General features: G+C 43.0%; 1 long non-coding RNA gene across 1 annotated transcript in view; it reads left to right on the forward strand.

Annotated features, from left to right (window-relative positions):
* LOC119972964 overlaps positions 1-11,047 on the forward strand; it is a 46,452-nt gene extending 35,405 nt beyond the window's left edge. The window contains exon 3 of the long non-coding RNA XR_005462199.1: positions 9,711-11,047. This is a non-coding gene — a long non-coding RNA (uncharacterized LOC119972964). The remainder of the gene's footprint in view (positions 1-9,710) is intronic.
* The last annotated feature ends 8,432 nt before the right edge of the window (positions 11,048-19,479 follow it).

Below are 19,479 nucleotides of genomic sequence, written 5' to 3' on the forward strand. Positions count from 1 at the left end.
CGGTTGTTTACGGCGGAAAGCCTAGCCTAGTGTCATCTGGTATCTCAAAAAAGTGACTCGCATGATACATAAGATATATGATAAAATCATGTTTTGGGGACGAAAATTTAGGGGTCGCATGATACGCGAGATCACAGGATACGTGAGTATATACGGTATGTTTATGTTGTTTTTAAATAAAACTTTGTTTTTATTGTTACTCGATGTGGATTCCCTGTGTACTTATCGAAGCTATGGAAGGAGCATTTACAACATGGTTTAACGGGCTGATAAGCAGCTCAGGAATCCTTCCACCTCCTCACAGTGTGTGTAAATATATGCTTAAAATAAATTGCTGGATATGGCAGGATACTAGACTCCTCAACGACTCCCCCGCGCACTGATCTGTTCCCTGTAAGAACATTATTCACGGTGCCCTATTTTGCTCTTGCTCATGTATTTGCTTTGTTTGGCCCCTTGTTCCGCATTATAACCAATCACTGTCTATCGATGCACCATTTGTCAATGTACTCTGTCGATTATTCTTTTTTGTCTACTATGTACGTACTTTTGTACGCTCCCTCGGCCGCAGAAAAATATTTTTCACTGTACATGTGACAGTAAATCAAATCAAATTTTGTGGTTACCCTCCTCATTTCCCTGGTGCAAGTTGTTGGCAGGCCATTGGTCTATCCACCCACCCCACCCCAACCAGGCCTCAAAATTCAGCCCCGTAATTCATTTATTTGCAGTTTTTTTAATGTGTCAGTTGAAGTGACAAATGAATTGGGTTATATACGGAATGTGTCTGTGCAAAAATTTTGCTTTGTCATCTCCTTTCTTGAAGCATTATTTAATTGCAGTTTGAAAGCTTTGGACACAGCCAATTTACCGCAAAATTGTAAGATTGTAAACGTTATATGACTGAACCTGCTATTAGCATTTCAGAAAAGAAAAATATTAGTGGGTAATTTCTGAGCCTTCTGGGATGAACCATGCTGGGAGTAAGTAATACCCTAGACATATTATCCAGAATCCTGGAACTTTGCAGATTGAAATGTTGCAGATTAAGGTGCTCATTACAGTACATGTGAAAATACCAAAAAAAACTTTTGGTCCAATTTTATCCCTCTCTCCACTGATTTCAGTTCCAAGAATGTGTTGCTGTTTGATCAAATTAAGTAAACCAGTCTAAAATCAATAGATATTTATTTTGAGTGTCATCATTTGAAGCACCAAATATTGTGGATAATTTAAAGGTTTTCGACAATGTTTTGGCATGTCTGTTCAAGAGCAACTGAAGGATTGCTCAACGTAGTGCTAGAAATCTGAAATAAAACTAAATGTTGGAACAGGAAGCAGGTGGATCACCATCTGGAACAGGGATAGATTAATATTTAGTATCAAATTAAAGTGATATCTGAAGCACTCAAAGATCTGGGCCGGGATTCTCCCCTACCCGGCAGGGCGGGGGGTCCCGGCGGGATGAAGTGGCGTGAAGCACTCCGGCGTCGGGCCGCCCCAAAGGTGCGGATTTCTCCTTCCGCACCTTTCTCCGCACCTTTAGGGGCCTCACGGTAGCATGGTGGTTAGCATCAATGCTTCACAGCTCCAGGGTCCCAGGTTCGATTCCTGGCTGGGTCACTGTCTGTGTGGAGTCCACACGTCCTCCCCGTGTGCGCGTGGGTTTCCTCCGGGTGCTCCGGTTTCCTCCCACAGTCCAAAGATGTGTGGGTTAGGTGGATTGGCCATGCTAAATTGCCCGTAGTGTAAGGTTAATGGGGGGATTGTTGGGTTACGGGTATACGGGTTACGTGGGTTTAAGTGGGGTGATCATTGTTCGGCACAACATCGAGGGCCGAAGGGCTTGTTCTGTGCTGTACTGTTCTATGTTCTATGTTTAGGGGCCAATCCCTAACCTTGAGGGGCTAGGCCTGCGCAGGAGTGGTTGGCGCCCCGCCGGCAGGTGGGAACGGACTTTGGCACCACGCCAGCCCCGGGCCGAAGGGACTTCGCCGGCCGGTGGAAGTCCGCGCATGCGCAGGAGTGTCAGCGGCTGCTGACGTCAACCCCGCACATGCGCAGGGGGAGGGGGTCACTTCCGTGTCCGCCATCGTGAAGACTGGCCAATGCGGAAGGAAAAGAGTGCCCCCACGGCACAGGCTCGCCCGCCGATCGGTGGGCCCTGATCGCGGGCCAGGCTACCGTGGGGGCTCCCCCCGGGTCAGATCGCCCCGCGTCCCCCCCCCCCAGGACCCCGGAGCCCGTTAGCGCCACCTGATTCCACCGGTAAGGGAGGTGGTTTGTTTCCCACCGGCGGGAACGGCATAACAGCAACGGGACTTTGGCCCATCGTGGACCGGAGAATCGTCGGGGGGGGCCTTGCAGACAGGCGCGGCGCAATTCCCACCCCCGCCGAATCTCTGGTGCTGGAGACTTCAGGAGACGGCGGGGGCAGGATTCACGCCGCCCAACCCCCCTCCCCCCCGGCGATTCTCCGACCCGGCCGGGGTGGGGGGGGGTGTCGGAGAATCCAGCCCCTGATATATCCATCGTCCTGCACTTTAGCAAGAGTCTGTCAACAGACAATTCCTCATCCAAGCCCTGTCTACAGTTTAAGGTTCCCACTACGATGTACCCTCCCGACAACCATCCACCCACTCCTTGACGTCACCCATTGGCTGCTGCCCAAAGAAACCTCAGTAATTATGGTGAATTCACATTTCACCACAACCATACTGGGCTGATGCCTGACATCAGAGACAGGAGATGTTGTCCTTGAACAAATGAGCCTTGTGATCCAGAACTCATAAGCCTTTCCCAATCTGTAGATCAGTGGGGAGGCAATGGTATAGAGGTGTTATTGCTGGACTAATAATCCAGAGACCCAGAGTCATGCTCTGGGGATCCGGGTTTGAATCCGGGATGGCAGGTACTATGTATCCTAAATAGCAAGATCCTGACCAGTATTTTGGGAGCCAGGAATATGCTTTGCCATGACAAATAAAATAAGTTCCATTATAAGCAGAATATAAGTAAATATCTTCTAAGTACCAAAGATCTGAGAATGTTTTATTATTTGTGATGTTGTGTATGTCTCTTATTGTTGAGGGCCATTCAGTTCTTGTAATAAATTTTGCATACATTTATAAGCTGTGTTACCATCCAAATAATTCGTACAAGCACTATTGCCCATTTTCATCCCTTTAGAATGATTATTACTAGTGAGGCATATTGATCCTTTTTGTTTCATATTAGTTGGAAGGCTAATATATTTAGGATTTTTCTTAGGGTTATATTTAAGTTGGTGTCATCTTGAAAAGGGGTCCAGTGGGTAGCCTGCAGATTTCCATAAATTAATACATTTCTTGAGATAAATCTTGTACCTTCCTTTTTCACATGAATATGCTCCAGAACGGACCACCACAGAGCGAGGGACACTCTGATATTCTGCTGTTTCTGAAGCATTAAAGGGAATAGTTAAGAAGGGAATACCTTCTCTTGAGTTAGTAGGGGTTGCAATGCCTACCCAACAATTGGAAATGTTGAAATTTTCAGCATATATCTTAGATGTGTAAAGGAATGTGTTCTCATTCAGTTCTTGTACAACATTTACAAAGAGAATCAAATAACTGAAAATGAATATTACGGTAAACATTTTTACAGATCTTAATACTTATACGCGCGCTTCACATGTCATGCGTGGATCCAACTGATCTTTCCTCAATATTGCTTAAAACATTGATACACTGATTAAAAATTGATATTGTGTCTACATAATTCAGCAATAAACAAGTAATAATAATAATTTCATGTGTAAAAATAAAATGATTATACAGCAAAATAACTGAAGTTGAGTATATGGTTTAGTAATAAATGGTTAAATGGTTATCAAAATTGATTTTGATAAACCCCAAAGAGTGTAATCAAAGGGTTGGTTAAGTTTTCTTTTTAACTTTGTATTCGGATGTGAATTAGGCAGCATGGTAGCATTGTGGTTAGCACAATTGCTTCACAGCTCCAGGGTCCCAGGTTCAATTCCCGGCTTGGGTCACTGTCTGTACGGAGTCTGCACATCCTCCCAGTGTCTGTGTGGGTTTCCTCCTGGTTCTCCGGTTTCCTCCCATAGTCCAAAGATGTGCAGGTTAGGTGGATTGGCCATGCTAAATTGCCCTTAGTGTCCAAAATTGCCCTTAGGGGTTACTGGGTTGTGGAGATGAGGTGGATGTGTGGACCTGGGGTGGGGTGCTCTTTCCAAAAGCTGGTGCAGCCTCGATAGGCCGAATGGCCTCCTTCTGCCCTGTAATATCTATTATTCTATGAATCTTTGACATCTTCTGGATTATACACAAAAGCATGCTGAAAGGGTTAATTTCAGTGCAGAAACAAAAGAGGGCATTGTGAGTGGATAACTTAGAATGATGCCATTTGCATCTCTTAACATTTTTTTATATATGTCACTCAAATGGACTGGGAGTAAAAGTTGGATTGCTGCCAAATTACTGCTAATCAATTGTCTTCGAACGGTTGTTCTCAAACATAGATTTGCTTTGAATCAGTTACTTTTCTTAAAAACAGCTTCCACATTGTCTGGTTTTAATTTTCAAGCTAATTTTAAACATTTATTTTAAAATATCAAACACAATGACTTATTGAATATATGACTGAACCAATCTAGCGCTGAATGAACTTGGTTTTCTGTAGATGAATTCACCGGCTGTTAAAGAAAGCACAGCTAACAAGATTTGTTAATTTCTTAAAATTAATAAGCCAACATTCAAAATAATGACAGTTTTCTCAAGTTAACAGTTCTTATCAATTTTTTGGCGAGACGTGACTTAGGGCGTATTCCTGTAGCCAGGAGGTGGGCCTTCATCATAGGAGTCCAGTTTGCAATCATCAAATCTGAAATTCGCAAAATGGCCATCTTCAAGACAAGAAAAGAATTTCATATCTTTTCTGGAATTCTTTTTCGGAGTGAGTACAGGGGTTGGATTTGTCGTTAATGGAGGAGGAGAAGCAACATTTGACGTGCTATTTGTAGCAGTTGCTGTTTCGGACTGAGGTCTGGGTAGGATCAAGTTTAAAGCTGCAGACAGTTCTGGTTTTAAACCAGTGACAAAATGGGCTTTAGATGACAGATCTTTTAAATGGTTTAAAACCCAGGCTATTGTCTTTATCACTTCAACTCCAAGCTGTTTGGTGCTTAATGGGTTAAGTTGTATTGCACTTTGTTTGCCACTAGGCTCATTGCTCAACCGAACAGGCTTTTCTTGTTTAAAAATATGACAGTGTATTAAAGCTGCCATGAGAGGCTTTTGGATCGGGGCCAGCAGCATGTCGTGGTCAATCTCAGGGTAAGATAAGTTTGTTCTGGGGTAAAAGTGTCCTTGAACCCGGAATGGACAGATATTTCATTTGGCCAGACTCCTCCTGTGGAACTTCGATCAGTGTATTCATTGCTTTCATGTCAGTAGCAGCTTGCTATAATTCAGGATTTGATTTAGATATCACTGGTACACCTTAGGCCTTAGTTAAAATCATTTCAACTCTTCCCGTTGGTGGAGCTGTTAATTTGTCTGTCAGTAATTTGTTACGACATTTCATGGTGTCCATGTCACTTTCCAAAAGACATTTTTCCTCAAGTAACTGGCAATTTTGACTTTTAAGACCATCATTTTCTGATATTAACGGTTGAAGTTTGGATTCTGAGTCAGTATTTTTACGTTGTAATTCATCAATTTGAAATGATTGTTGTTGAACTTTAAAGGTTGCATTTTCCAATAATGTTTTAATCTGATCACCTTATTCAAGTTTAGATTTTGCATCTCGTAATTGTTCAACAACTGTTGCTAGTTGGTCTTTAGTGGACTTAAGGTCATGATCGAATTTAGTTTTTGCGATTGTCGCTTGATGTTTGTGGAGCTGTGCCATTACTGCAAAAGACCATTTCATACGTTTTCCTTTATTTAAGCATGTGGTTTTTCCCCATGCCTTCTTGATGTTATCAAGGGACCACTGCCCTTTGGGAATGTCAGTTTTGATTAAATTTTTGTGGCTACTTCAGTCCAAATTGTCAATAAATCAAAGATCTAAGATCACCCACTATATCATCAACAGAGACATCCACTACAGCATGACCTCCCTTGGAAGTTGTGGGAAGTATTTCTCTACCATTTGAAGGTTCTGAATCTATTTTAGGAGTCATGTCGGCCATAAACTCAGCCTTACGCCCAATTTTTTGGTCGTCAACTATATTTTTGTGCAATCTTCGTGCACTACCACGGCTATTCACTGTTCAGTCCCGTTGTATTTTAGTTTCTATGACCGGCACCAGATTGATTAACACAGTCTGAAAAGGATCTTTTCTAAGGAGTCGATGCACTGCTTGATGCGGCTTTAAGACTTTTAATGGGTGAAAAAGATGTTTTCTTATTCCAGTCTTAGCCATTTTTCGGATAGATGTCTTTGGGTCTTCTGTCCTTCTGGTCTTTCTTCAGTCTTCCGATTTCCTCCGATTCTGCACTCCTCCCCTTTTGCCGAACTACGCCAAGTTGAAGAGATCTACCATGCGGATCAAGTGAAGTCTTGGAACACTAAACCTCAGTAGAAATTTGAGTTAAACCTCTCGGATGCAAATAAGAATCTTTTATTGCCTCTATTAGATTACAATTGAAAGAAACTTAAATCTATTCTCAATAAAGTCTGGGTAGCAAAGGACTTAAAGAAAAGGAACTTATAAACAATTTAACTTTCAACATAATACAGAAATGGTTTCTTGGATACGGCAAAACAGCTTGCATTTTCTTCAAGATTTAGAGTGGAAAAGTGAAAACATGAAAATAGAGATAATCATAGAATTTACAGTGCAGAAGGGGGCCATTCGGCCCATCAAGTCTGCACTGGCCCTTGGAAACCAGAGCACCCAGAGGAAACCCACGCACACACGGGGAGGATGTGCAGATTCCGCACAGACAGTGACCCAAGCCGGAATCAAACCTGGGACCCTGGAGCTGTGAAGCAATTGTGCTATCCACAATGCTATCGTGCTGCCCTAGCAAATAGTTAGGTCAAAGTATAGGATGATCCTGGAATAAAGATGGCCATATGGACCATCATGTTTAAAGAGAATTTTATTGGTCTGAAGCCATCTGTCTACACCTCTATGTCATCCTAATTGGTTTGGGTGAGAATCAAACTCATTTGATTCAATGGTTAACTGTCAATCCTCAATGTGAAACATAGGTTCTGAATGTTTCATGTTTGAATATTTGTGTATGCTATGGAATGCGATTTTGTGCTATTATCAAGACTGGTTTCCACTGGTTTTCTGCTGACTTTGCTTTATCCACATTCTGGATAATGGTGCCTTTATATTGCTATGGTGCTTAGTTGACCCTGATCTAGATTACTGGTACAGCTTATTTCTTAATGTCAAACTGACTTTGAAAACATGTTAATCAGAACAATAGCTTGTTCATTTTCTCAACAAAATGTTGTTTCAATCTACAATTAATTTGTGCATGTGTCAGGCTTTTGTGCTTCTGTTGAAGTTATGTGTTTTGTCATGATCTAAGGCGATGAGTACTGAAATCCTTATTTTAAAATGGGTATTAAAACTGGGCTTTAATATTTACATTAAAATAGCAATTTTACCTATCAGATCTATCAGAAGATAGTTGATTACTATCACTAACCTCACCTCTTTGGATCAAACCACTGAAGAGCATCTGTTGATGAAAATTTTGGTATGAGGCTCAGTATCGGTCTGTAGGTACAGAAGACAGCAATGCATGGAGGAGTGGAGAGTCCTATTGCCATCAATGTGGGGTAAAAAAGGGACATTGTTGAAGATAACATAAGCTATAATTTGATAGGTAAAAACTGAACTAAGCAAGAGAAGCTCTATTGAATGAAACAACGGATCAAAGGCACTGGGCAAGAGTGTTGTTGTCAATAATGTTAAAAGCTGAAAATCGGCCAATAGATGCATGAGGAGGGGAATGCATCATGGGTTACCAGCACAGAGGATGCCACTTGTGACTTTAATTACTACGGTTTTACAACTGTTTCAATGTTGTGGCAGAGTGGAAATTTAGGTCTTGATTTTGTTTCAAATGACGGATGGAACCCAGACTTGGAAGCCCCGCCCCATTTTGACAGTTCCTATTTTGCCAGTAGATGAAAGAGGGTGAGGTGTGACTCACAAAGGTGGGAAGCCCTAACTCAGCAGGGTCATCTGAACTCAGTGCTGACTGGTTTTGCTTTTTTTGGTTGTTTTGATAAGGAATTAGGTACTTAAGGGGCTTTTAAAGTTTAGGATGGGCTTTAATGAATAGGAGTGCTTTTTAAAGCGAAGGCTATAACAGTGATTTAATTTCAACATTCCCTCTGATGTCTACCCATGGTAGGTTCTGGATGAGTTGACATTGAGTGTGTAAGGGCAAAGGATGGTGGGGGGTGGAATGGCTTGGTATGAGCTGGTATTCATTTGGCAGGAAGGATATGAGGACAATGGGGGTGGGTGGGGGGCATGAGTTGGCATGAAGCAGATGAGGGGCCATGTGGTTAGTCCTGCTGCATCACAGCGCTGGAGTAGTGGGTTTGATTCTGACCTCTGGTGACTGTATGGAGGTTATGAATTCTTCCTATGACTGCATGAGTTTCCTCAGGTGCCCCAGTTTCCTCCCATGGTCCAAAGATGTGGAGGCTGGATAGATTGGCTACGCTAAATTGCCCCTAGTTGAGGTAATGGTAAAAGGGTGGGAATTGTTCTTTGTTCTTTGATTGAGCCTAGGTAGGGTGCTCTTTCAGAGGGTAGGTACAGACTCGATGGACCGAATGGCCTCCTTCTGCACTGTGGGGATTCTACGATTTTACTTGAAACCAATTATGGCAATAAGAGGAAAATGTTTTGAAAACCAGCTGCTTTCCATCCTTGTGTTTAAAGGGAGTAGGTGATATAACTGCAGATGTCCCGAATGTGACCTTCCAAAATTCGCTTGATTCAGAAACCAGATTGTAGAATCCTGCATACCATTCTGCCATTTAAGAAAGGTGGCAAAGGAAAACCAAGGAATTATAGGTCAGTAAGCCTATCGTCTGCTGTTGGGATATTGCTGGAGTCTGTCATTCAGGATCAGATGATTGAACACCTTGATAATTTCCAGTTTTTTCAAGATGGATTGTAAAGGGTTGACCTTGCCCAATGAACCTGATTGAATTTTATTAAGAGATGACTGATGTAGTATACAGGTGAATGTATGTGGATATTATTTATGTAAATTTCCAGAAGACATATGATGAAGTTGCTTATAAAGGGACACATATGATATATATATGAAACAGTCTATCTGGCACAACCTGTTCATTCCAGTGTTTATGATCCACTTGAGCCAACTCCCATCTTGCCTTATTCAAATCCACCACCTTAACCATTTCTGTCCTCCACCCTTATATGTTTGTCTAATTTCCCTTTAAATGCACCTATACTATTCATGTTGACCATTCTCTGTGGTCGCGAGCTCTTCACTCTCACCACTATCTGGGTGGATTGCTTGGTGACTAGTTGAAACCGAAGGCCTCCACTTATGCTCTTCTCCACAAGTGGGAACATTTATTCTGTATCCACTCGAACAAAATCTTTCATAATTTTAAAGACTGATTTTAGGTCAGGTTGAGAATGTTGTTTGTGCGGTGTTCATGTTTTCAACTGTTTCCTTTGATTTAAGGTGAATCAGAATATGACGGAATGAGGGAATGGTGAAATCCTGCCGAACTCTGCTTGGAGACAGACCCACGCGATTCGATTGCTGCGAAGAAAGGGCCCAGCCCAAGACCCATCGAAACTCAAGAGTCTGTTTTCATATCCTGACACGAAAAAGAGGCAGCTGTTCTTTCTGGGTGCGAGACTCTCAGACTTAGAAACCCAGGAGAGACAGGGAAATACTGCTGCTGTGGGAAACACAAGGAAAAGACGTGTTTATTTTGCTCGATCAGAATGCTGGCGGGGAGAGATTCTCTGTTTAAAGAGATGAAATGTGTGGAGATTTAAGGGCCAAAAAATGGCCAGAAGGTGCCTTGATGCTTGGAGACTCATCCTCGCTTGACAGGGAGAAAGGAGCCTGCTGGAAAACTCAGTTGAGTTTGGTCTTGAATCTGCAAGGCTGAGAGCATGGTGTAATGTATAAATGGGTCATGAAGTATTTTTGGTTGTGTTAATTCGTTAATGGGGAAAGTCCCTTTTCTTCTCTCAGCCCTCTTCTCTCCAAGGAGAACAATCCCAACCTCTCCAATCTACCCTCATCACTGCGGTTTCTCACCCCTGGAACATCCTTGAAAACCTCTTCTGCACTCTCTCCATCCTTCCCATAATGTGGCACCCAGAACTGCTGAGAATATTCCAGCTGAGATCTAACTAGTGTCTAATATAAGTTCAGCAGAAACTCCTTGCTCCTGACCTCTGTGCCCCCATTGATAAATAGAATACTCTATTCCTTATTAACTGTTTTCTCCACCTGTCCTGCCACCTTCAATAATCTGTGCACAGATACACCCAGGTTCTTCTACTACCTCTCTTCAAGAATTATACCCTTACTTTACATTGTCTCTCCATGTTCTTCCTACCAAAATGCATCACCTCTCACATCTCCACACTGAACTTTATCTGCCAACTATCTGCCCATTCCACCTACTTGCCTACCAAGGCTTGCACCTTCCAAATAATAAGTGACTGCACTATTCTTCCTTCCAAAACAAGTACCTCATGTTTCCCTGTGCTGAATCTGCCTACACTGAAAGTCTCATAATGTGTTGCTGTCAGTTGTTGAAGTTCTCCTTGCTATGATTACCCTCATCAGGACCCTAATTTGTCATCTGCAGATTTAGATTCTGCGTCTTGGATTCAAAAGTCTAAGTTGTGAATGTAAATTGTGAACAACGGTCCCAACATTGATCCACTGCCCACCTTCTGCCACTCGGAATCACACCCTTTATTTCCACCCACTGGAAACCAGATAGCAATCCATTAATGCTTGTCCACTGACTCCACATCTCTGACCTTATTCATGAGCCTATTATACATCATAGATCATAGAATTTACAGTGCAGAAGGAGGCCATTCGGCCCATCGAGTCTGCACCGGCTCTTGGAAAGAGCACCCTACCCAAGGTCAACACCCCCACCCTATCCCCATAACCCAGTAACCCCACCCAACACTAAGAGAAATTTTGGACGCTAAGAGCAATTTAGCATAGCCAATCCACCTAACCTGCACATCTTTGGACTGTGGGAGGAAACCGGAGCACCCGGAGAAAACCCACGCACACACGGGGAGGATGTGCAGACTCCGCACAGACAGTGACCCAAGCCGGAATCGAACCTGGGACCCTGGAGTTGTGAAGCAATTGTGCTATCCACAATGCTACCGCGCTGCCCATTTGAAAATTAAGATAGATTACATCTCGCCTATTAGCTAAAGTTGAAGCTAATAGAAGTGAATGTAAATTCACAAGTGGCACGATGGCACAGTGGTTAACACTGCTGCTTCACAGCGCCAGGGACCCGGATTCAATTCCGGTCTTGGATATCTGTGTGTAGTTTGCACTTTCTCCCTGTGTCTCCGTGGGTTTCCTCTGGGTGCTCTGGTTTCCTTCCACAGTCCAACGCTGTTCAGGTTAGGTGGGGTTACGGGGATAGGGTGGGGGCGTGGGTAGGGTGTTCTTTCAGAGGTTTGGTGCAAACTCGATGGACCGAATGACCTCTGTAATATACTGCAAGGAACCTACGGAGTGGAAATGCTTGTCTTCCCCATGCTCCTTGAGGAGTATGAGCTCTCCCGCTGGGGTATCCCAAATAACCAATGTCTGAAAGGTTGTCCAGTAAAGCATTGACCAGAATAGGAACCCGGTAGGGATCTACCGGGCGGTGCACTGATTGTCTGTGTAAATAAAACTTTGTTATTTTATTTCACTGAGTGTGGACTCCCCGTATCCTTATTAAAGCCTCATTCTACTCTGTAGGAATTCTAAATTATTGACTTGGGTGGAACTTTGGCTGAATGGCAGGAGACAGGGAATGGAACCTTGTAAAGCTCCTGGGAAAGGGAAGTGAGGCAGGAAGGTGAATTTAATTGTCAGGAGGCCAGAAGTCAGTATTCCTATGGCATCATGTTGGCAGCAGACTGACAGTGGATCGAGCTTCCTGACAAGCATCGGGAACCTCTTTTAAATCCATTTGCATTCCCATCAAAAGACAACTTCGCCAGAATTAAGCGTACCTTTCCACTTCATTTATCAGTGAATAAGAAATACGTACTTTCAGATTCATGACTTTTTAACCATGGCGTGCAGCAGGCGAGGCAGTCTTCCTGTTGGATTTGGAAAGAGTAGAAGCTCATTTTTCTCGCACAGGGAACTTTGGTCAAATATTGGAGAGGAGGCACTGATGATTGAGATTGGGTGGTGGCAGTCAAAGGAGAAAGAACCCCTGTCTGAATGGCCTTTCAAAATAATGCCTGCACCTTCATTCCCATGAGTTAGCGCCCTGTCGACCATGGCCTATAGTTATCCGAGTTACTCGCATACGAATACCTAATTGGCTGGCCGCTACTGGATTGCGCGTGGCCATCCATCACCAGGCTACAAGCTGTGTATTTGCAGTCCTGCCACTGACTACCTCACTACTACTAGATACAATTATTCAGGATAGAGTTACCTGTCACGTGCAAAAATGTGGGTTGATTAGGGAGAGTCAGCATGGATTTCTGAAGGGGCACTTGTGTTTAACTAATTTGCTGGAATTTTTTGAAGAGGCAACAGATAGGGTTGATGCGTGTAATGGTGATGATGTGATACAGATGGATTTTCAGAAGGCATACGATACAGTGCCACACAACAGACTTGTGAGAGAAGCTATATCTCGTGGAATAAAAGGGACATTAGCAACAGGAATATAAAATTGGCTGAATAAAAGATAATAAAAGAATAAAAGATCTGGCTGGAGCTGAAAAGACTCTTCTGCTAATGTAAAAGTTTCTGTTGAAACAACTTGCTTCCAGACATGGGTAGACTTTGCGGTTCCGTCTGGGAATTGAGCATGACCGGGGGAATAAAGAGAGGCCAGGCAGAGAAGGACAAACTGCTGAAGAGGGAGGAGGAAGAGATTGAGAAGGAATTGCAGCAGGATACCAGAGCCACTGAGGGTATTAAGGAAACAATTCTCTTACCTGAGCTTCGGCTAGGACTAATCGAAATATGCCTTTACTTTACTGAAAAGATCGTGAGTGAAATATGTCAATGACTAAAGTCGCAACTGCAACTTCAAAACAGGATAACAACATTCAACATCAATATCATGATTGAATGACTGTCAGAATGTGCAAACTGAATGTAGTTGGTATGAGGTTTGCAACAGTACTAACTGTACGAAATTGAAAGTTTGGGTACTGATTGATAGAAACTGTGGATGGTTGGCTATAGAGAATTGAATAAGGGTACAGCTAGTGGTACAGTTGATAGAACACACCATTGGTTGATGAACTCTCTTAACTTTACAACTCATGTCTGTTATATTTCTTTGTTGCTGCAAAGGGAAAAGGCATGGAGGTGCCCACACTCTGTATGCATATAAAACATGATGGGATGTTTAATAAAGGTATTGCACATACAATCAAGATGGTAATCTGCCCAAAGCCCTTTGCTGAGGTCACTACACATCACATGATGCAGAGCCAGCGAGAATATATTCCCAGGTACATAACAATGTCAGGTTGTTAAATATCTTTCTGCACTGCATTGATTTTCTTCAATCTACAGTGACCTCTGCCACTGCTTCCTTTCGCTGCCCCCTGAACATATGTCTGCAAAGCCACCAGCACCCTCTTGGAAAAAGGTGCCTCCCCTTCTCCTCCCATCAAGACTCCAGTACATTATCAAAAATCTTGGTGCAGACCCTCACACATGTTCAATCATTGTTTAAAGTATCAGGGCACAGATCCACTTTGCAAGAAGCTCTCACCGCAACATACCTCCACTTTATGCATCCTGGTTGCCTTTAAGTAGCACTAGAAGCTTGCAATATTGGGCCCTCCGTTAACATTTGGAACCAATGAATAATGCAAACAAGACTGGCTGAAACAATCATTTAGAACAGCAGGATTCACCAATTTAACAGTATACCATGATCTCTCTACCTGATTTGCTGGTTGGCTAGTTTAAGTCCCCAAGGACAATAATAGGGAGTTGAGAGAGGTGTAAAAAATTGAGATATTTGAACGAGAATAATGTGTGAGAAAAGTAAACCTGTTGGACTTTAACCTGGTGTTGTAAGACTTCTTACTGAGAAAAGTAAGGACAGTTTCCAAAGTGAGATGAGAGTCAGGATGCCACCATGGTGTTTGTTTTTGCAGGGTGGATGGTGGGTGGTATCTCGAGACAGATGGACATCTATAAGGGAACATCCATGAGCTGAGTTTCTGTCAAAGCCATGATGCCTATACAACCATCACCAGTAAGGTGGTGGATGGCAATGGCACTGTTTGCTAGTTAATGGACATTGTGGATGGAAATGTCGGGGAGAACGGTGCTTGCTGATCCTCTCACAGAGCCCACAAAAACAATCATGATTGAAGCTAGTGGACAGGAAGGAGGTTGGCAGGTTTATTCCCCATATGGTACACTGGGTGGGAACGTCAGCCAGATTAGAAGATGGAGTATTTTGGGATGCTGATTGTAACAAGGCAGTGGCTGGCCCAGTACTGATATGTTGTTGATGGCTGTTCAGTGAGATAGGTCTGTTCTTGTCGTTCCCAGCATTGCGGATGCCAGTCTTCAACCAATTTAATTTATTCCACATGATGCAAGAAATGGCTAAAACTATTGGATACTGCAAAGGCTCTGGGCCCTAACAATATTCCAAATATTCCAACAGTCATATTGAAGTGCTCCAGAACTAGCCATGCCCTTAGCAAACCTGTTGTTGTGCCGCTAAAACACGTGCATCTGCTCAATAATGTGAAAGATTACCGATGCGCATCATGTCCACAAAAAGCATGATACATCTAGACCAGTAATTTACCACCCTAACAGTCTGCTCATATTCATATGAAAAGTAATGGAAGGCATCACTAACAATATCCAGGCTTGGCTGACAAGTGGTAAGTTAAATTTGCGCCACACAAGTGCCAGGAAATGACCATCTCGTACAAGAGAGGATCTAACCATCGCACTTTGACAGTCAATGGCATTACCATTGTTAAAAACCCCACAATCATCATACGGGGGGGTTACGATTGATCATAAACTGAACTGGACTAGCCATATTAATACTGTGGATACCAGGATAGGTCAAATAGGAATCCTATGGCGAGTAACTCACCTCCTGACCCCTAACGCTTGTCCACCATCTACAAGGTACAAGTTAGGAGTGTAATGGAATACTCTCCACTTGCTTGGATAAATGCAGCTCCAACGACACTCAAGAAGCTTGCCTCTATCCAGGAAAAAGCAGCTCGCTTGATTGATGCCCCTTCCACTAGCATTCAAACCCTCCACCACTGACAAACAGCGGCAACCACATGTGTACCATCTACAAGATACACTGCAGTAACTCGCTGAGGTTCCTTAGACAGCACCTTCCAAACCCACGACCACACCCATCTAGAAGGACTAGAGCAGCAGATACTTGGTAACCCCACCACCTGGAGGTTCCGCACCAAGTCATTCACCATCCTGACTTGGAAATATATCGCCGCTCCTTCACTGTCGCCGGGGCATCATCTTAGAGCTCCCTCCCTAACAGCACAATAGCTGTACCTGCACCTCAAGGACTGCAGCGATTCAAGAAAGCAACTCACCACCACATTCTGAAGGGCAACTAGGGATGGGCAATAAATGCTGGCCTAATTAGCGACACTCATCCCCTAAATAATTTTTTTTTAAATGGAGTAAATCTGGAAGTAAAAAAGTGAAATACTGCTGCCACAAGAAAGCTGAAATAAAAAGGTTAAGATGCTGGAGTTCTTAAGCAGGTAAGGCTGGATTTGTGCAAAGGGAAACAGATTTGACTCTTCAGATTGTTAAACCTGGGATTGGGACCAACCTGAAGCAGAATAAAGCTCCTTGGATGAGGGAACCTCATTTTACTTCGCTGCAGGATCAAGATTGCTGTTGACTTAGAATGCTTAATTTGACTACTTAGGATTCACTTTACTAGATATAGCATGGATGCATCCTTAGGAAAAGTGCTTTCAGCCTCTTGTCAAGAAATTTTAATCTCACCCAGCTGTACAATCATAACGAGTACTTGAACTGATAATTTAAGAGGCTGTTTCATCCTGAAAATTTCACAAATTGTTTCTCTACTAAACAACAGAAGAACTTTCTGCGAGTAAATGAAGATTGGACACTCGGGGAAGGACAAGAATTGAGCCTGACAACAACAACTTGCATTTATATAGCACCTTCAACATAATAAAATGTGCTGAACAGGAGAAATATAAGGAAAAGTTGGAGACTGAGGAAACATTAGGGGCAGAATACCCTGTTCGGGAGACGAAGTGCTCTCGCCAGAAGCACCGCGTGTTATGCGACTCCTCCTTTGCCATGCAAATATATGCATGGTGGGGAACCTGTGGGATTCAATTGGGATCCCGGTAGCAGACTGCCATTTCAAGCGGGCGGCCCAATATTGAGGCCTGGTGGCGGCCCCCCTCCTCCCCCACAATGCAAATCCTGCCATTAATTCCTTCTCTTTGCTTCCTGTCTGCCAATCAGTTTTCTATCCATCTTAATACACTACCAGTAATCCCATGCACTTTAGCTTTACACACTAATCTCTTTTGCAGGACTTTGTCAAAAACCTTCTGAAAGTCCAAAAATACCACATCCACAGGCTCCCCTCATCAACTCTATCAGTTACATCCGTGAAGAACTCAAGTAGCTTTGTCAAGCATGATTTCCCCATCATAAATCCATACTAACTCTGGCTGATTCTGCCATTATTTTCGGACCCTAGTCTCAGAATCAACTACTTCACTGCCCATCTTGATGAAAAATGCAACATATTATGATTGCTCATCCCCAATGGGTCTCACACAACTATATTGCCAATTATTCCATTCTCATTGCACAATACCCAGTCTAAGATGGCCTGTTCTCTAGTTGGTTCCTCAATGTATTGGTCCAGAAAACCATCCCGTATACACTCCAGGAATTCCTCCTCTACGGTATTGTGGCTAATTTGACTTGCTTAATCTATATGCAGATTTGAATCACACATAATTACAGATGTTCCTTTATCGCATGCGTGTCTAATTTCCTGTTTAATGCCATTCCCAACTTCACCACTGCAGTTTGGGAGTCTATATACAACACCCACTAATGCTTTTTGCCTCTTGGTGTTTCTCGGCTCTACCCACACAGATTCCACATTGTCCAAACTGATATCCTTCCTCCCTATTGCGTTAATTTCCTCTTTAACCACACCCAGCTGTACAATCATAAAGAGAACTTGAACTGTTCATTTAAGAGGATGTTTCATCCTGAAAGTTTCACAAACTGTTTCTCTACTAAACAACAGAAGAACTTTCTGTGAGTTAATGAAGATTAGACACTCTCGGGTAAGGACAAGAACAAGCCTGACTACAACAAATTGCACTCCACCACCTTTTCCGTTTTGTCTGTCCTTCCTAAATACTGTATACCCTGCACATTCAGTTCCCATCCCTGGTCACCCTGCAGCCATGTCTCGGTAATCACAATGATGTCATACCCGTTTACGTCTATTTGCATGATTAGTTCATCTGCTTCATTGCGAATGTTCCATGCATTAAGGCACAAAGCCTTTAGACTAGTCTTTTTAACATTACTTGTTTCGTTCCCAATATTTTTCACCGTAATCCTGTTTGAATCTGGTACTTGGTTTCTCTGCCTATCACTTTACTTATTCCCCTTTCTGTCTTTTGATTTTGTCCTTGTTTCTTATTCCCATGACTCCTTGCGTAGGTTTCCAGCCGTCTGCCATTTTGGTATAAACTCTCCCCATCCACTCTATCAAATATTCTCCCAAGCATTCTACAAAGATCGCCTGACCAATTTTTCCATTTTCTCTCTGGGTAAATTCTCACTGCAGTACAGTGTATGACCACATGAGGCTGATGTAGAAGCCGGTACCAGGGACTTTCTTGCCTCTCTGGGCCACAGTGTAGTTAGGCAGTTTTCAGTCAGAGACCTGTGCAATTCTCCTGCTACTGTGTGCAGCATCAGAATCTGTATTTTCTCTTGTATTCAGTGTGTCACTAACAAACACCGTGCATCTTTTATCATTCTCTAATTAACCTGGACATACAGCCTCCTCCACCACTTACACTTTCGAATTGTCTCTCCATACTGGGGCTCTTATCCTTCAAGTATGATTCTTTTTTCATCACCTCCCCTGCCATTATTGCCACCCCCCTCTTCCCAGGTATTCGTTGCCAAGCATCTGTCTCTGCCGTGTGGCTACATGGACTCCATCAGCTGAATTGTTACCTATAACGCAAAGACTTTTGCATCTACCTGTATCGTGACTTCAATTGTTCGCCAAGGATGGCATTGGCTGGTAACTAAACTACGCGCGTGTGTCCAGGAGCCGGTAAAAATGTTGCAGGTGCATGGAATGGAATGCGTCTGTGTCTTTTGCATGTTGGTCAGCTGAGTTGTGTCCAGCATTGGTTGTTTTTAGCATGTTTTCAGTCTGCTGTATATTTACCTGGGAAATGGTACTGTTAGGTGTCCAGCGACATTCTGTCTGACTGTGTTTTTGGTACAGCTGTTAGGGCTCCTGTTTCTGAAGTGGAGGTTTTGAGTTTAATTTCCTATCCGAGGTTGTGTTAGTTATTGAACGAGTGAACATGACGTTGTTTAAACTGTGCAATATTGAACCTTTCCAGTGCTTGTAGGTAATTCTCCAAATGCTAACAATGGGTGCGAAGATATTAAATAATCCAAAAATCTTGAGTTTACACCCTGGAGCTTGGATGATATGGGTCAATGTGTACAAAACATACTATGAGCTTGCAACTTAACCTTTTCTAATTCAGGAGTTATATATTGAAATAATTTCATGTTTGGTTATGCGCAGCTTATTTCTCCATCAAAAACTGGACAGGAATACCTTTTTATTTTACCTTTGAAGAATGGAACTCCTGGTACTGTCCCATCAATACTTCATCATGGGCTGGCGTTGGTGTATCTTTTGTGAATGCAATGAGCTTAATCTGCACCTGAGGTTCACAACAGGCTTAATGCTGTGCACTGTTGGACAATCCTCTCACCGTATCACAAAGAGATGTGAATGCTCCCATCCCAGTGTAAGGAATTCTCTATCGGTGCAAAGATCACTGTGGATTACTCAGCGTGACTGGTGATAACTACTCTTTTGTGATTGTGAAAAGAACAACGTAGCTGAAGGATACATTTGCCGTATTTCTGCATCACAGCAGGTTTAATCCATTCTACTGGG

Source organism: Scyliorhinus canicula, chromosome 10, assembly GCF_902713615.1.
Source record: "Scyliorhinus canicula chromosome 10, sScyCan1.1, whole genome shotgun sequence".
In the NCBI taxonomy this organism is placed as follows: domain Eukaryota; kingdom Metazoa; phylum Chordata; class Chondrichthyes; order Carcharhiniformes; family Scyliorhinidae; genus Scyliorhinus; species Scyliorhinus canicula.